Source organism: Hylobates moloch, unplaced genomic scaffold (genome assembly GCF_009828535.3).
Source record: "Hylobates moloch isolate HMO894 unplaced genomic scaffold, HMol_V3 SCAFFOLD_6, whole genome shotgun sequence".
Lineage (NCBI taxonomy): Eukaryota > Metazoa > Chordata > Mammalia > Primates > Hylobatidae > Hylobates > Hylobates moloch.
Window position 1 is genome coordinate 125,311,274 of NW_026652281.1, and position 18,448 is coordinate 125,329,721.

The window sequence follows — 18,448 nt, forward strand, 5'->3', positions numbered from 1 at the left end:
CATGTACCCCAGAACTTAAAGTATAATTTAAAAAAATGGCAAAACACACACAGAGAGATTGTGTTAACAGGGTCAGATATTTGCAATTGTTTATGTTCCTCATTTTTGTGATATCCAGTACAAAACATGCTGTTTCACATATGGTTTTTATTCAAACTTCAAAGCATAAAAAGATAGTTTATTTGATCTCAACATCCATATTAATTATTATACCTTCAGATGACAATGGCAGCATTGTTAAAATTAAATCATTCCAGATCTTTAACCATTAACTGTCCTTATTCCTCCACTACAATTGATGCCAAGACACTTATTTCTTTTCTCTTCTTACTTGTTTTTGAAGTTAAATTCATGACAAAAATGATGTAGTGTGTCAACGATTAGGCTTGAGTGAAAGGGATTCTCTGGAGGCTTCCTGTCTGTCTATGACAATGTGAAGGTTTTTTTAAGCAAAATATGCACACACACACACACACACCCAAGTTAAAAAGGGTACAACATGGGAAAAAAAGGTCAGAGAAAAAATAACTAAGATAAACATTGAAATAACTCATTACTATGTGTCAACTAACCCATTTACTGAGTTTAAATTTACGGAATTTAAGTTTAAGATACTTAGTATCAATCCCATTTTCTAAACTATATGCCACATAATTATGATAAATTGAGTGACATGAATGTAGATGTTGAACTGGACAGATTAGTCTTATATATTTGGTGACATCAGAAATGGAAATATTCATAATTCAAGAAAGCCTTAAGCGAATGTTTAAAGAGGGTGACATGTATCAGCCATAATTTCCAGTATGTGCACTATTATGTTAATTTTGTGATGGGACTACCGTTTAATCCTGAGAAGGCCTGTGTTCAAATGGGCTGACTAACTCTCCACTGGACACCTAATGAACTGCTCTTTTCTTTCTTGGACTTTCTTTTTTCTTCTAGCTTTAGCACCTGTGACTTTTTAAAATGTTAGTTTATATCAGTTCTGCAGTTTGAGTAAAGGGAGAGATAGGCAGAACAGATTTCCCCTGATTTAGTTAGAGAAGATTTAGACCTAATAAAAACAGGTACTCTTAATGGCCCAGTTTAGTTCACTGCAGCTACCCTTCAGATTTGATGAGCATACTAAAAGAATTCAAGTAATAAAGCAGAGCTATGTGTCTGCTTGGAATCATTCTACATCACTTTGTTAGTACTGTCAGCTTAGCAATAATTTTTCCAATCCATGAGTGGAAGATGTCTTGTGATATATTTATGTCTTCTCTAGTTTCTATCATAGTGATTTGTAGTTTTCTTTCATAATTGAGATTTTATTGGATGTGTTTAAAGTCAGTACAAAGACATTTCAATTTGTACACAATTAAGATACAAACTGAAAATCTAAAAAGCCATGCATTGTAATTTTTTAAAAAGGTTATTCCAGTGGCTTTCTAACTTAAAATTTGGAAGCATTGAATCTATAAATTACCTTGGGCAGTATGGCCATTTTCACGATATTGATTCTTCCAACCCATGAGCATGGAATGTTCTTTCATTTGTTTGTATCCTCTTTTATTTCATTGAGCAGTGGTTTGTAGTTCTCCTTGAAGAGGTCCTTCACATCCCTTGTAAATTGGATTCCTAGGTATTTTATTCTCTTTGAAGCAATTGTGAATGGGAGTTCACTCATGATTTGGCTCTCTGTTTGTCTGTGATTGGTGTACAAGAATGCTTGTGATTTTTGTACATTGATTTTGTATCCTGAGACTTTGCTGAAGTTGCTCATCAGCTTAAGGAGATTTTGGGCTGAGACGATGGGGTTTTCTAGATATACAATCATGTCATCTGCAAACAGGGACAATTTGACTTCCTCTTTTCCTAATTGAATACCCTTTATTTCCTTCTCCTGCCTGATTGCCCTGGCCAGAACTTCCAGCACTATGTTGAATAGGAGTGGTGAGAGAGGGCATCCCTGTCTTGTGCCAGTTTTCAAAGGGAATGCTTCCAGTTTTTGCCCATTCAGTATGATATTGGCTGTGGGTTTGTCATAGATAGCTCTTATGATTTTGAGATATGTCCCATGAATACCTAATTTATGGAGAGTTTTTAGCATGAAGAGCTGTTGAATTTTGTCAAAGGCCTTTTCTGCATCTATTGAGATAATCATGTGGTTTTTGTCTTTGGTTCTGTTTGTATGCTGGATTACATTTATCGATTAGATTCAATGCCATCCCCATCAAGCTACCAATGACTTTCTTCACAGAATTGGAAAAAACTACTTTAAAGTTCATATGGAACCAAAAAAGAGCCCGCATCACCAAGTCAATCCTAAGCCAAAAGAACAAAGCTGCAGGCATCATGCTACCTGACTTCAAACTATACTACAAGGCTACATTAACCAAAACAGCATGGTACTGGTACCACAACAGAGACATAGATCAATGGAACAGAACAGCACCCTCAGAAATGATGCCGCATATCTACAACTATCTGATCTTTGACAAACCTGACAAAAACAAGAAATGGGGAAAGGATTCCCTATTAATGGTGCTGGGAAAACTGGCTAGCCATATGTAGAAAGCTGAAACTGGATCCCTTCCTTACACCTTATACAAAAATTAATTCAAGATGGATTAAAGACTTACATGTTAGACCTAAAACCATTAAAATCCTACAAGAAAACCTAGGCAATACCATTCAGGACATAGGCGTGGGCAAGGACTTCATGTCTAAAACACCAAAAGCAATGGCAACAAAAGCCAAAATTGACAAATGGGATCGAATTAAACTAAAGAGCTTCTGCACAGCAAAAGAAACTACCATCAGAGTGAACAGGCAACCTACAGAATGGGAGAAAATTTTTGCAACCTACTCATCTGACAAAGGGCTAATATCCAGAATCTACCATGAACTCAAACAAATTTACAAGAAAAAAACAAACAACCCCATCAAAAAGTGGGCAAAGGACATGAACAGACACTTCTCAAAAGAAGACATTTATGCAGCCAAAAAACACATGAAAAAATGCTCATCATCACTGGCCGTCAGAGAAATGCAAATCAAAACCATAGTGAGATACCATCTCACACCAGTTAGAATGGCCATCATTAAAAAGTCAGGAAACAACAGGTGCTGGAGAGGATGTGGAGAAATAGGAACACTTTTACACTGTCGGTGGGACTGTAAACCAGTTCAACCATTGTGGAAGTCAGTGTGGCGATTCCTCAGGGATCTAGAACTAGAAATACCATTTGACCCAGCCATCCCATTACCGGGTATATACCCAAAGGACTATAAATCATGCTGCTATAAAGACACATGCACACGTATGTTTATTGCGGCACTATTCACAATAGCAAAGACTTGGAACCAACCCAAATGTCCAACAACGATAGACTGGATTAAGAAAATGTGGCACATATACACCATGGAATACTATGCAGCCATAAAAAATGATGAGTTCATGTCCTTTGTAGGGACATGGATGAAACTAGAAACCATCATTCTCAGTAAACTATAGCAAGGACAAAAAACCAAACAGCACATGTTCTCACTCATAGGTGGGAACTGAACAATGAGAACTCATGGACACAGGAAGGGGAACATCACACTCCAGGGACTGTTGTGGGGTTGGGGGAGGGGGGAGGGACAGCATTAGGAGATATACCTAATGCTAAATGACGAGTTAATGGGTGCAGCACACCAACATGGCACATGGATACATATGTAACAAACCTGCACATTGTGTACATGTACCCTAAAACCTAAAGTATAATAATAAAAAATAAAAGATAAAAAAAAATTTGGAGGCAAATTTTCTGTAAGAGGCTATAAAGTCCCAGTATTTCACATGTTGATAAGTTATTAGATATGTCCCACCAATTCACAGTCTAATACACATACTACATACTCAAAACTTTAATCTTTCACAGCACATTGACAAAGTTGTTAGGAAAACAGGACTACCATGACCAAAAAGATGTTACAGAGTGTACACAATTCTGACAGGGAGAGCCATAATCAAGAGTGGTTTTCTTCAGGAAACAAACAATTCTATGAAAAACAACATGGGAATAGACGTAATTTAAAATGTTGAAGACATTAAATGCAGGACTGTGACTCCATATTGCCATTTAGTGTATGCGTTGTATTAGAGGATATAAAAACTAACCCACCATCTATGGAATGTTAAGCTGACATCTCAGTCAACGCCTCCCATAATTCAATATCCCACACTAGTTTCTGGTTGTACCCAAAATAACTACCAGTGAACCATTTCACCTCTTAAATAAAAGACACTTACACCTAAATAATGGGAAGGTGGGATTCCCTCCTTCTTAAATATGTTTCTAGAGCTATTAAAAAACTTGCATTTACAAAATAGTTGATTAAAATATTCCTCTGGATTGTACATGTAGAGAGACAAGGACCACTGATAAAACATGGTATATAGTTTTAATCAGACCTGGCTTCTCTCTCTGGCTTCATTAGAAGCGGGACTCTTCTCGGTTTTAGTTTCTCCATTTTAAGCAGGTAAATATCCTGGTTACATCTTTGGCTTGTTTTCTCTTTGCTCTCGCTTTCCCTTTTTCGTTTTTCACTTTTTTTGGTCTGAAGATTTATCCTTTCCTGATGCCTTTTTCGGCTTCGTTTCCACTTTTGAAGGAGCAGGTTCACCTGACAACTAGGCAGATCTTGGGCTCTTCCCTCACCGCCCCTTCATTAGGCTGAGCTGATCTTCTTTTGGGCATCTTTGCCTTTGGGAGGACAAGTGCTGGATGCCTGCAGGCCCCAGTGCACCAAAAGCCTTGGTGAAGCTGAGCTGCCTGGCCACTGCCGCTCCTCCCACAGACGAAGGAACTGAGAACCAAGGGGACAGTGGAAGAGGATGGAACCGGTAGTTTTCAATGTACAAGACTTTCACCTCTTTATTAAATTTATTTCTAAGTATTTTAATCTGTTTGATGCTATTATAAGTGAACTTCTCTTATTTCATTTTTTGGGATTGTTGTTAATGTGGAGAAACAAGTGATTTTTGTGTGTTGATTTTGGATCTTGCAACGTCGATATTTTTGTTAGCTTTAAAAGTTCTTTTATAGACTCTTTAGGGTACTGCATATAAGATCATGTCATCTGCAAACATAAATAATTTAATTTTTTGCTTTCAAATTTGGATGTATTTTATTGCTTTTTCTTACCTAGTTTATCTGGCTAGAACTTCCAATTCCGTATTGGATAGAAGTAGTAAAAATAGGCATCCTTATCTTGTTCCTCTCTTAAGGAAAAAGCTTTCATTCTTTATCCACCGAGTTTGATGTTAGCTGTGAGTTTGTTATATATAGCCTTTATTAAGTTGAGAAAGCTTCCTTGTATCTCTAGTTTATTGAGTGTTTTTATCATAAAGTCATGTTGAATTTTGTCAAATATGCATCAATTGAGATGATCATGAGCTTTTTTTCTCCCTTTTTTTCTACTAATGTAGTGTATTTCATTGGCTGAACTTTATATGGTGAACCATTCTTGCAGCAAAGAATAAATCCCACTTGATCATGGTATGTGATCCTTTTAATATGCTGCTGAGGCCGGGCGCGGTGGCTCACGCCTGTAATCCCAGCACTTTGGGAGGCCCAGGCGGGCGGATCACGAGGTCAGGAGATCAAGACCATCCTGGCTAACACGGTGAAACCCTGTCTCTACTAAAAATACAAAAAATTAGCCGGGCGAGGTGGCGGGAGCCTGTAGTCCCAGCTACGCGGGAGGCTGAGGCAGGAGAATGGCGTGAACCCCGGGGGGCGGAGCCTGCATTAAGCAGAGATTGCGCCACTGCACTCCAGCCTGGGTGACAGAGCGAGACTCCTTCTCAAAAAAAAAAAAAAAAAAAAAAAAAAGCTGCTGACTATGGCTTGCTAGTATTTTGTTGAGCAATTTTTGCATCAATATTCATAGAAGTTATTGGTCTATTTTTTGTGTACTCTCTTTACCTATCTTTAATATCAGGGTAATACAGGGCTCATAGAGAGAGTTAGACAGTGTTCCTTTTTAATATTTGGGAAAAATGGTGTTAATTCCTCTTTAAATGTTTGGTGGAATTCACTAGTTAAGTCATCTGATCAAGAATTTTTCTTCAATAGGTGGTTTTGATTACTGATTAAATCTTGTAGTTATAGGTTTAGTCAGATTTTATATTTATTCATAATTAAATTTTGGTAGATTGTGTGTTTCCAGAAACTCATTCATTTTATTTAGTTAATCTAATTTGTTGGCATACAATTGTTCATAGTATTCTCTTAATTTTCAAAAATTTCTGTAAGATTTGTATTAATATATAACTTTTATTTCTGATCTTAGTAATTTGAGAGCTCTCTTTGCTCTTAGTCAATATATCTAAAGCTTCATCAATTTTGAAAAGCCATGTTTTGGTTTTGTTGATTTTTTCCATTGTTTTTCTAGTCTCTATTTCATGTATTTTTACTTTCATCATTACTTTTTTCCTTTCTTCAGTTAGCTTTGGATTTAGATTGCCCTTCTTTGTCCAGTCATTTAAGTTATACAGCTTGGTAATTGATTTGAGTTCATTCTTCTTTTTTTTTTAATGCACCAACATAGATATTTCATAATTACCAATCTTGTTATGAATGCTTGGCTAGTAACACATATTTTATAAATAGCTTTATTTTTCCCAAAGAACTAATAACTTTTACCTTTTATTTTTTTTTAATCTCTTTTGGGTAGGGGTATTTTGAGAGTCGGAATATTCTTAGTCTTTTATTTATTGTATCCTCAACCTATAAGGCAATGAGTGACACATACTTAGTGCTAATAAATGGGATGTGGGCTCAAGAACTTAAATTATAACCAAATTTACATTGGAATGTTATTGGAGATTTGTTATATTTAATGGTTAACAACTTTGGCCTGTATAGTAAAGTTTTTTAAAAAATCAAATGTCTAGAGTCCAGTCTGGTGTAAAGCACCTGGTGGTAGGATATTAGAAATTATAAGAAATGTGGTGACCTGTAAACTAAATGCCCCACTAAGACAAAAACCATAGCAGCAAAGATAGAACAGAAAACATGAGAACTAGGTTCAGTCCATGTTATCTCTGCTGCTTTAGAAACTCACGCTTTTCCACTAGGGGAAGGCGTGTTCTAATATTAAAAATTATATATATATATATAAATGTGTGTATATGTATATGTGGATATATATATGGATATATAAACAATTTTAAACACTTGGGGAAATATAACTTGTGAATTAAATTACTAAAAAAAAATACAACCAAGACGACTTTTTAATCTAAAAATCTCTAAAAGGATGAAATGTGAATAGGAAATATATAGCAGTCAGAGATGTGTTGATATTCAGGAATGGAGTAAGGGTACAGGAGTGGATGCCAAAAAACTAGTAGTGAGAAATAAAGAAAATTAACTCTCAACTTTGTTGCTACAAAAGTATAGGAGGTCATTTGCTGAGTAACAAAAATGGTAGTAGTAGAGAGAATCTCACAAATCTCAGGTCAGAGTAACAATGGCAATCACCTAAATTACTTTATTATATGAATAGTTGGACTTAATAAGCACAGTCCTTAAGTTCTCATTTCACAGGAAACTGTTAGCTCACCCAATAAAATCTAACTCATTCTGTGGCACTGATCTTGTTAGATGAGCAATGCTTTGGAAAGTTTTATAGGCTTAAGCCAACGTCATTAAATACTTTCTTACTGAGTTTTTAAAGATGTATCCAGCCCCTCCTATATGTGTCATAACTAATTATAGGTTGATTTCTGGGACTTACTGAAAACTTTCTTACTGTTTTATATTCATAAACACATAAGAATCTCATAAACACATCACTGTGTATGAATTCCTTCCCACCCCTCTAAGAACACTAGCTTTTTGTTTCTAAAATCCTAGAATCTAGAAAGAAACTCACTTCGACTTGCTAATAAGCAATGTACATATGTGGTTTGTAGGAAGCAGCTGTACTATTGTGCTTAGATGAGAAATATGACACGGTAGAAATACACTGAGAGGAACAGAAATGTGTAGTTTAGTAAGTAGACTGTGTAAAGCAAAAATATGTTAAAGGAGAATATTCACTTAAAAAAATAGATATAGGGTGTACACCTGCATTTTTGTTATGTGAGTTTTTGCATAGTGATAAAGTCTGGGCTTTCAATGTAACCACCACCCCAATAGTGTACATTGTATCCATTAGTTAACTTCTTATACTTTACCTCTCTCTCACCCTCCCACTTTTCTGAGACTTCAGTATCTATTATTCCACTCCCTATATCCATGTGTACATATTATTTAGCTCTCACTTATAATTGAGAACATGAGAACATGCAGTATTTGACTTTCTGTTCCTGAATGATTTCACTTAAGATAATGGTCTTAGTTCCTGTTGCTGCAAAATACACGATTTCATTTTTTATGCCTAAGTAGTATTCCATTTTCTTTATGCAGACATACACTTATAGACACTTAGGTTGACGGTTGATTCCATATCTTTGTTATTGTGAATAGTGCTGCGATAAATATATAAGTGCAGGTAACTTTTTGATATAATGATTTCTTTTTTGTAGATACCTAGTAGCGGGATTGCTGAATTGAATTGTAGTTTTCTTTTTAGTTCTTTGAAAATCTCCACACTGTTTCAATAGAGGTTGTACTAACTTACATTCTTACTAACAGTGTCTAAATATTCCCTTTTCTCTGCATCCTCATCAACATCTGCTCATTTTTGACTTTTTAATAATAGCCATTCTGGCTGGCATCTCATTGTGGTTTTATTTTGCATTTCTCTGATTATTAGTGATGCTGTGCTTTTTTAAAATATGCCTTTTTGGCCAATTGTATGTGTTCTTTTGGAAAATGCCTATGTTTTTTGTCCACTTTTTGTTTGTTGTTGTTGTTTGTTTTTCTTGTTGAGTTGTTTGAGTTACCCTTTGTTGAATGAATACTTTGCAAATATTTTATCCCATTCTGTGGGTTTTCTATTCATTCTCTTGATTATTTCTTTTGTTGTGAAGAAACATTTTAGTTTAATTTAGTCCCATTGATCTACTTTTGTTATTGTTGCATTTGCTTCTGAGGTCTTAGTTATGAACATTTTGCCTGGGACAATGTGCAGAAGAGTTTTTCTTAGGTTTTCTTCTGAAATTTTTATAGTTTCAGGTCTTACATTTAATACTTTAATTCACCTTTTTGTTAATTTTTTGTTTATGGTGAGAGATCGAAGTCCAGTTCTTTTTTCTACATATGGCTATGCAGTTTTCCTAGCACTGTTTAATGAATAGGGTGTCCTTTCCCCAGTGTATTTCTCGTTGACTTTATGGCTGTAGGTATGTGACTTTTATTCTGGGTTCTGAATTATTGATGATACTGGTATGAGATGCAATAAGTTAGAGAGGATAAGTTGTGAGATTCAATATTTAATATGTTAGTTGAGGATACAAGCTCTCACTTATTATTGCATATTTAGACAATAATTTCACAAATACACTCCAGTGCCCCACAACCCTTATGCCCTTCAAGTAATTTTCCACAAAGTGGAAGAAATGATCTTTGAAATTATTTTTAATGATGATGCTTTTTATATGACTCTCATCACCTTTATTGTAAGAATAAGATAAACCCAAGTCTTTGGCATAAAACTCTAGATTTGACCAAGATGCAGTAAGAGGGAGTGGTTTTACCCTCATACCTAAAAAGACTAATAAACTAGACAAAATATACTTAACAATGTTTCTCATACATTGGACACCAGGCACAGGACATTGATTCTCGAGGGAAGAAATAAATGAAGTGAGAACTAAAATGGCACCAGTTTGCTCCTTGGAGATTTTTCAGGTGAAAGCAGAGGAACGTGAAACCCAAGCAGACCTTAAATATCCATGAGGTGAAGACAAGAGTTCAGAGGGCAGAATTAGAGAGGTTGGGGGCTCTGCAGAGATACCCTTTCTAGTCTTCAGCTCAATGTTGATCATGATGTGTGTGTTAGGAAACTACACGAGGCCAAGGAAAGAACCCCCACAATGAAGGACAGAGATAATAATCCTTGGAGTTCACACAGGACTGAAAATATTTTATGGTCCTACCAGCAGAGTGAAAAACTTCATAATACACGAGTAGCATGTGGAGTGTTCGGCAGGGCATTGCCTCTGTAGTGTGCGGGTATAAGTGGTCCTAGAATAAAGGCTACTCTGGTTCATCTAACAAAACATTAAAGCAAGTCTCACACACACAAAAATATCAAACGTTTTCCAAGTAATTTAATTGCATCCAGGGACAAAGATGAAAAACATTTAAAGAAAATTTTTAAAAATCCAGTGTCTAACAAACTGAAATTCACAATGTCTGGTTCCAAAGAAGCAGGAAAATATAGCCTGTAATATGAAAAAATATAAATCAGGTAAACAGACCCAGAAATGAGACAAATAGTGTAATTGATGATGAGGGCATTAAATCAGCTATTCTATGTGTTCAAGAAGGTAGAAGAAAAATAGAACATATTAAGTAGATTCAAGGAAGATACGTATTTTTAAAAAGTGTGTTTTTAAAGATGAGAAAACACAGTGCTTGTAGAGGAAAATGTACTATATGGTTATGAAGAACAGATTAGACAATGCAGAAAAAAAGGCTTGTAAGCTTGAAGACACAACATTGGAAATCAACAAAAAGAAAACATAGAAAAAATATTCTGAAGAAAAAAATGAAGAGAGCATTAGTAAGTTATGGGACTTTATGCAGCTTATAAGAAATGGTAAAATTATGAAAAATGAGAAGAAATAACTGAAATAATCGTGATTTGATAAAAACTATAAACCCATAGATACAAAGATCTTAGTGGATCTCAAGCACAAGAAACATGAAAGACACACAAAAACCTTTTTTCCATCTCTGCATTTGGGTCTAACCATTACTCTCATTTCCAAAAAAATATAGTTTAGTTCTTATTTGTTTTATTTCCATAGCATTCTTTATTCTTACAATGCTGGTTATCCCGTCAAGTGCTTCAACACCTTCTAATATCTCTGCGGGCCAGGTACTTTGTGGAGCCTGGTCATGACCATCTCTGCTCAGTCCATTCCTCCACCCTACTTCCAAGTCAGTATGGTCTCTTTAGTGGTTCTCTACTTATTTGTGTATAACTTTAATTACATTTTTTTCACCTGTTGCCTATGAGCTTCTCTTACTCATCTTTAAAATACCAGTAATCAGTAGGTTCCACCTGGTAAGTGTTTGAGAGAAAAATGAAGAACGTAAGCTCTATGAATATATCTTTGTTGTTACTGTGTTTTCAGCATCTAATAATACCTAGAATAATCAGTCCTCAATTATTATTTTCAAAGGAAGAAAGGACTTTTCATTGGTTCACATTTGTAAAATCAAATGGTGTCTATGGGCTTCCATGTGCAAAACAAAAGATCCATGAGCTATATCCTAGTGTGTATGCATCTGTGTTTGTATATATATTTGTGTGTATGTAAGCGTAGATTTGATGGTGAGAAAATATACAAATACTTAATGAAATAAGAAAGATAATTTCAGATATTGAAAAGTATGATGACAATAAAACACATTGATTTAGGTTGGGGTATTTTAAATAGGAAAATCTTTACTGAACCAGTAATATTTGAACTGTTACTTCTGGAAAGAAGAAATGGCCATTTACTTTTCTGAGACAGTAGTTTTCCAGGCAGAGGAAACAGTAAGAACAAGAGTTCTAAGGTAAACAGTGAATGATGGATTTGAGAAAGAGAAAGAACACGAGTGTGTGTGGGATATATGTACAAGGACCAAAGTCAACCTGTGAATTACTTGTTAAAATTAACAAGTAAACAAGACCAAGTAACAAGTAAACCAAGTAAAACAAGTAAACCAAGTAAACAAGAAACCATCATGCATAGGCTGACTAAAAGCAAGAGGCTGAAGGAAACAGCCCCATGATTCACATTCACCTTGAATGTCCAGAGTTTCTAATTCAATGATTATTGAGAGTGCCCTCTTACTTTGTCCAATAAATCCCTTGACTTCAAAATTCCTCACATCAGCACTTTTATTTCCCTGGTAGTTGTGACACCAAGCCTTATTACTATTAATACTGTGCACAAATTGTGCAAATCATCCTATAGGTTACTACATAGTGAAAGCTCTCTAACCCAAGGCTCTACTGGAGGCAAGTCTAACATATGCAAATTGGAAGATGATGACTTGATTGTAATTATCTCCATGGGCTAAACAGCGAAAATTATGGGTATGTTACCTGTAGCACATTTCATTCTACCTAAACATTATTTTTGACTATTGTTTCTGTCTGTTTAAAAAAGGCCTAAAGTTTCTTTGGTTTCTGGTGTCTCTACTCTTTGAGGAAATACATTACGTAATTAAGATGAGGGATGTAACTGACTACCAAATTTATAGGTACTTAGATTCATTCATATATCCACTTAAAATACAGCCTGTAGAATGTCAATAGTGAATTCTATTAGTGTATTTCCTATAAACCATGCAGATCTTATTTACCAAGAAGCCATCAGGTACCCTTCGGCTTTTTATTAGTGTGGCCTGTTTATTCCTCTTTGCAGGTGAGTTTTATGGAATTCTGGACCAGACCAGTCAATGACTGAAGCTATAACATGATTTTTTTTATGATGATGATAAAGATGGTTAATCATAGTGACTACAAATCACACTTTTAATTTACAAAGAATTTTTATTTATAAATTAGCTCCTTTAATTTTCACTAAAATGCTATGGAAGAGATAGCTTTATCCAATTCGAAAAACAATGTTGCAAGTCAAAATGAGAAGACCTGCTCTAGGTCAAATAGGCCTCTTAATCTAGGAGTCCCAGGATTAGGAGTCATGTTCCCTTTAGTAGACCACAATTAACAACACTATGTTTACAGACAAGCTTCATCTTTAAAAAAAAATGTATATTGAATCAGAAATTCTCATCTTAGGTCAGCTTCAATAAATTATTGTCTAAAGAGCTTCAACTGCTAGAATTTTGCTGAGATCCTCCTATTTTATGAAAAGCTTTTGTTATTTTTTACCCTCTGGGTAGGCAAAGTGAAGAGCTGATTAGATAGGTAAGTATATAGAGAAAGAGGAGAGAGAGAGAAAGAGAGAGAGAGAGATTAAGATTAACTTGCATTAACACATAGCTAAAAAAGGACAGACACCTTGGGTCATTTGACTCCATTGCTATTGCTATTTCCACCAAGTATAATGACAACTGAAAGAAAAGCCTTGGCCCAACATTTCACTCCAAGACATATGAAACACATTATCCTCCTTCTTAAATATGCAGGTGTGGTGAGCCTGCTCCAAGCCAGAATTTTGACCTTACCCTCAAATGTGAAGGAGAGTAAAAATGGAAGACAATTCTACAGACGGGAAAATTTCCATTACTATAAGAAAAATTTAATGTTTCAGTTAAGATAACTGTAGCATCTAAAAAAATTAGTCAAAAAGCCTTCTGAAATGATTTGGAAAACAGGTACGTAAAGAGAGACGGAGCAATCTTACTCCATGCAACCAAGAACACCTTCAACAAATAGACAGTTTCTAAGACCTCAGAGTATGAACTTGATGAGAGTTTACTTTATTACTGCCTGACCTACAAGACACTCGACATTTATTATTGATATTGCTATTGTGTTATATCAGCAGTACTGGAGTTAGAAAAAAGCATGGGCAGGACAGATGAGAGCACTGAGTGTTTAAGAGGCAATGGTTTAGGCAAAATACAAAAGCATCTGTTGTGACCCATTTGTTATTTGGAAATTTACTACATTGAGTTCCATTAATGAGTACCTGCATGTGAAAATAACTTCTATAAAATTTACCTATTTTGATAGAGATATAGTAGAAGAAATTTAGCAAAATGTTAATTGATTAATCTTAATGGTGTGTGTATTGGTGTATTAGTTCATTTTCACGCTGCTTATAAAGATATACCTGAGACTGGGTAATTTACCAAGAAAGAGGTTTAATGGCCTCACAGTTTCATGTGGCTGGGGAGGGCTCACAATCATGGCAGAAGGCAAAAGGAATGTCTTACATGGAGGCAGATAAGAGAAGAGAGAATCAAGCAAAAGGGATTTCCCCTTATAAAACCACCAGATCTTGTGAGAATTATTCACTAAACAAGAACAGTATGAGAGAAACTGCCCCCATGATTTAATTATCTCCCACTAGGTCCCTCCCACAACATGGAATTATGAGATTCAATATGAGATTTGGGTAGGGACACAGCCAAACCATATTAGTGGGTTTTCACTGCAGAATTCTTTAATTCTGTCTGTATATTGCAGCAGTTCATAATAAAAATTTCGAAAAATTAACCTGAGCTGTAAGTGTGTATATATATATATATATGTGTGTATGTGTATATATATATGTAAACAATCCATCCATATATGTGTGAGTATATATATATGTGTGTGTGTGTGTATGTGTGTCTGTGTGTTATATAAACAATCCAACTCTGTCTGGTTCCATAAGCTTCCTTTGATACTCACGTGAATTCCAGTCAGTTTAGAAGATAATTATGCAGGGATAAAAAGTTGCTTTCTTACTATAGGAAACTTAAACTTGGTCTCTTTTGATGCCATAAAATTGCTTGTTTGATTAAAAGAAATCATCTATTATTTTCAAACTTCTCCTTCTAAATAAGTTGAAGAGAAAATCAAACACAATCCAGAACCACTAAATCTGAAAGTCTTAGAATCGGAAGTAATTGGAAAAATGGTCTAGTTAATCTCTCCTCCGAAAGATAAAATTTTCTTTAGAACTCTAAGATATTTATCCTGAACTTCCTTATATTATTTCTGCTCTCTGTAACTAAAAAGTTCAAATAATATCTTTCTTCTCCATAGTGATGCCCTTGAGAAGATGAAGCCAATGACAGTAACACTCCCGAGTTTGTGCTTTTCTGAGCTTACATTTTCTACTGCCATAAATCTACTTCACGCTTTATGGTCTCCAGACCTCACATTATCAAAGTTATCTTTTGGACATGCTCCAACTGATTCAAGTTTCTCTTATTTAGAGAAACCAATCTTGAATATTCCAATGTCTAATAACATTGAGCTTATGACGAACTAAAAATCCCAAGGTGATTTTCCCATGAGCTGCTGTTTGACGTAATAACTTGAAGCAACAATGCCAATTGTGTAATGTTATTTCTTAAACATGAGCTCTACTGTCTCCTGTTAACTCATAAAAATGCATTTCTTGTCACCATTCATCTTGATGAATACTGTCTGCATTCATTACTGCTAATGACCAATATTCAATGCATTTTTACTTGCTTTTAAAAGATAATTTGAGGTAAATAATTGACACATAAATCACTTGAAAGTTTCTCTCATGGCCACATAAACTTGGAGAACAAATAATAATACTAACTGAAGATAAGCCATCCCTTAACAATAAAAAAGTGAACACTGAATTTACCACTTTCCCAGATGGGTTTCATCATTTTAATTTTCTTCTGGGAGGAAGATACCTAATAGACACATATTAAAGTTTGAATATTTATGGAAGTTGGGGCATGGAGCTAATTTTGAAAATGACAGTTCATTCAAGAAGCAATACTTTCCAGTTTGTGAAAATTACTCTGTAATTTATTAAAGACTGTGACAGTGTTTGGCAGTTAGGGAGAAGAATTTTTCCAATATATAACATGGTGGTGGTGAGCATGGTTTATTTGAAGAGCATCTACTGCAGAGAGGCTTAACTCCACCCAACAGTCAAGTCTGAAACAACTGACGGTACCATGAGGGCTTTCATTTTCTTTCTCTTCATGCTCCTGGCCATGTTCTCAGGTAAGAAAGTCACAGTCAATAACTTTCCTTCCAAATCTCAAAGCAAAGAATTAGAAATGTTAAGTGATTTAGCAATACTTTGTCAAAAGATTTAAAAATAGGCAATCCATCAGACAGAAAAATGGAAGAAGGTAAATTTCCAACAAAATAAATGTAGATCCAGAGTCATAAAAATACGGACTGAATGAAATAAGAGTGAATAGTTTGGTGTGGCTGAAGAGAAACAGATACAAGGAAGTAAGAAAGGCAAGACATGAGACTGGAAAGATGAATTTAGACTAATAGGCTTATGAGTTTGTGAATATTTAAGTTCATAATTTATAAGGAAATAGTTTTGTGATATGATCCAGGACTATATGGTCAAATAATACTGTGTTCAAATCTTGATTTTTTTTTCCCATTCATGTGATTTGAGGAAATTTGTTTAACTTACTTGAATCTCAATTTTCTCATTTGAAAATGGAAATTATTATTCTTTCCTATAGAGTTATTTCAGGAACTATACAGATAATAGCTTTAGTTACCATTACTTGTGTTTTCTTAGGCACTTGACTCTCAACTTACTTTTCTCTATTCCTTACCTCAGTACAACAGTTAGATATCTGATTTTCAGATATGTAAATTTCTAGCTTTGAGATGTAAATTTCTCAAGATAATAAATGACATAGTTAATACATTTCTCAAGATAAAAATTATAATAATGAAACTGATTCTAATTTATCCCCAAATCATAAGCTCCCACTTGACCATCTTTCTTATACCTAGTGAAATGAAATAATAAAAGTAAAGTGCCTCAGACCCCCCACTTCTTATATTTGTAACATCAAAATAGTGGTTCTCTTCTCATTGGAAACACTGCAAAGCTGTTTCAGAGTTTTGAGTACAAGAGTGATAATATTCATCTTGTTAAGAAATATCAGTCTTGTGGTAATACTAAAAATGAATTAGATTTAAGAAGTTGTACAGTAATGCCACTGAGGAGCTGAAGTAACAGAGTTAAGAAAAGAAAGGGAGAGTTAAGAGATAGAATTAGAGAAAGGAGAACAATACGTGTGTGTGTGTGTGTGTGTGTGTGTGTGTGTGTGTGTGTGTTTTAAAGGGGGAAAACAGATATTCAGATAAAATTCCTTTATAGAACATATATTTCATATTTCATGATGGCAGGTACTGTAAGTGTTGTGACCTTCAGTGCCTTGCTAAGTGCTAGAAGGTATTTTGTGATGGAAGAAACTGTATTATATATGCAATGATTATATAGATTGGAAGATAAAGAAGAGAGATGAATCAGAAAAGCAATACTAAGCACATCCTAGAGTTTGTAAAATCAGAAGGGAAAAAATACAAAACAAAGCTGAAGATACTTATTTTCCAAGTTTTTAGCTTAAAAAATAGATGGTGAAACCACATTATAATATCTTAATTGCCTCTTATTACTCCAAAATTCACCCTTAGTTTTTGTTTAATAAATTTTCTTATCCATATAAGAAATGATGTATTATTAGGATTTTCATCGATTCATTACTTACATTAGCAAAAGAGGGAAATAAACTACTTGTTAATTACTAGAACACTGGCTAAATAAATTATGATAAACCCATAAAATGGGATACTATGCAACCAAAGATGGGAAATAAATAAATATGCTCTGTATGTATTGATGTAGTGAAACCTTCATTACATTGATTGTCCTTGGAGAAAACAAAGAGTAGAACTCTGTGTAGAGTGGCCACCAATTGTGTGGATAATTATATTCACATATGTTTGTAAATACATAGGATATCCATCAAATAATTCACAAAAACCTGTAAATGTGATGGTGTCTTAGGCACTTTACTTTTACCATTTCCTAGGTAACAGGAAATAATTATGTCGTAGTTAGGAAATTATTTTTGTGGGGGATTTGGAGTGGGGGTACAGACAGGAAAGAAAAGGAAAGTATTTTTAAACTGTTTACTCTTTGCATCTTTGGGATTTGGCTCCATTTACTTGTGTCACCTGTTAAAAAAACTCAAAATCATTAATAAAAATATGTTACCGACTTTTTTTTTTCCTATTTCATCCACATATCTACTTTCATTGATTTCTACTTGGTGTTAGCAACTGTTAATGAGCAATGTTTTATTCCTAGAACTGAAGGAATCCATACATGTACTCATCTCTTAGCTAAAAAAAAATTATTTTTTCTCATTAATTTCTCTGGTTGAATCTCATGTTTCTTATGTACCTCCTCCTCCAGGAAGAAGAAAGGATTCCACACTCTCTGCTACCTTGATTACGAGACTATTGTCTAGTTTACTCCTCACATGATAGCATTGATCATTCTACTATAATATAAAGTCCTACTTATTTGCCCCACTACTAGACTTCTCAGCTTCATGTGGGCAGGGCCGTGAATGTCTTGTTCATTCCTAGCTCTTTCTAAGCTTCTTTTATAATAATGAATTATTTAAATTTATTTTTTGTTAAATTGAATGAATGGCTCAGTTATACTCACAAACCATATCCACACTATACCACAGTTTAGTTAAGCAGGTTGCTACCTGCTAAGCTTCTGTGTCTTGACTAGGACCTTAATCACCTGCAGTAGTATACCATAGCATGCTCAGTGCATACCAATTTACTA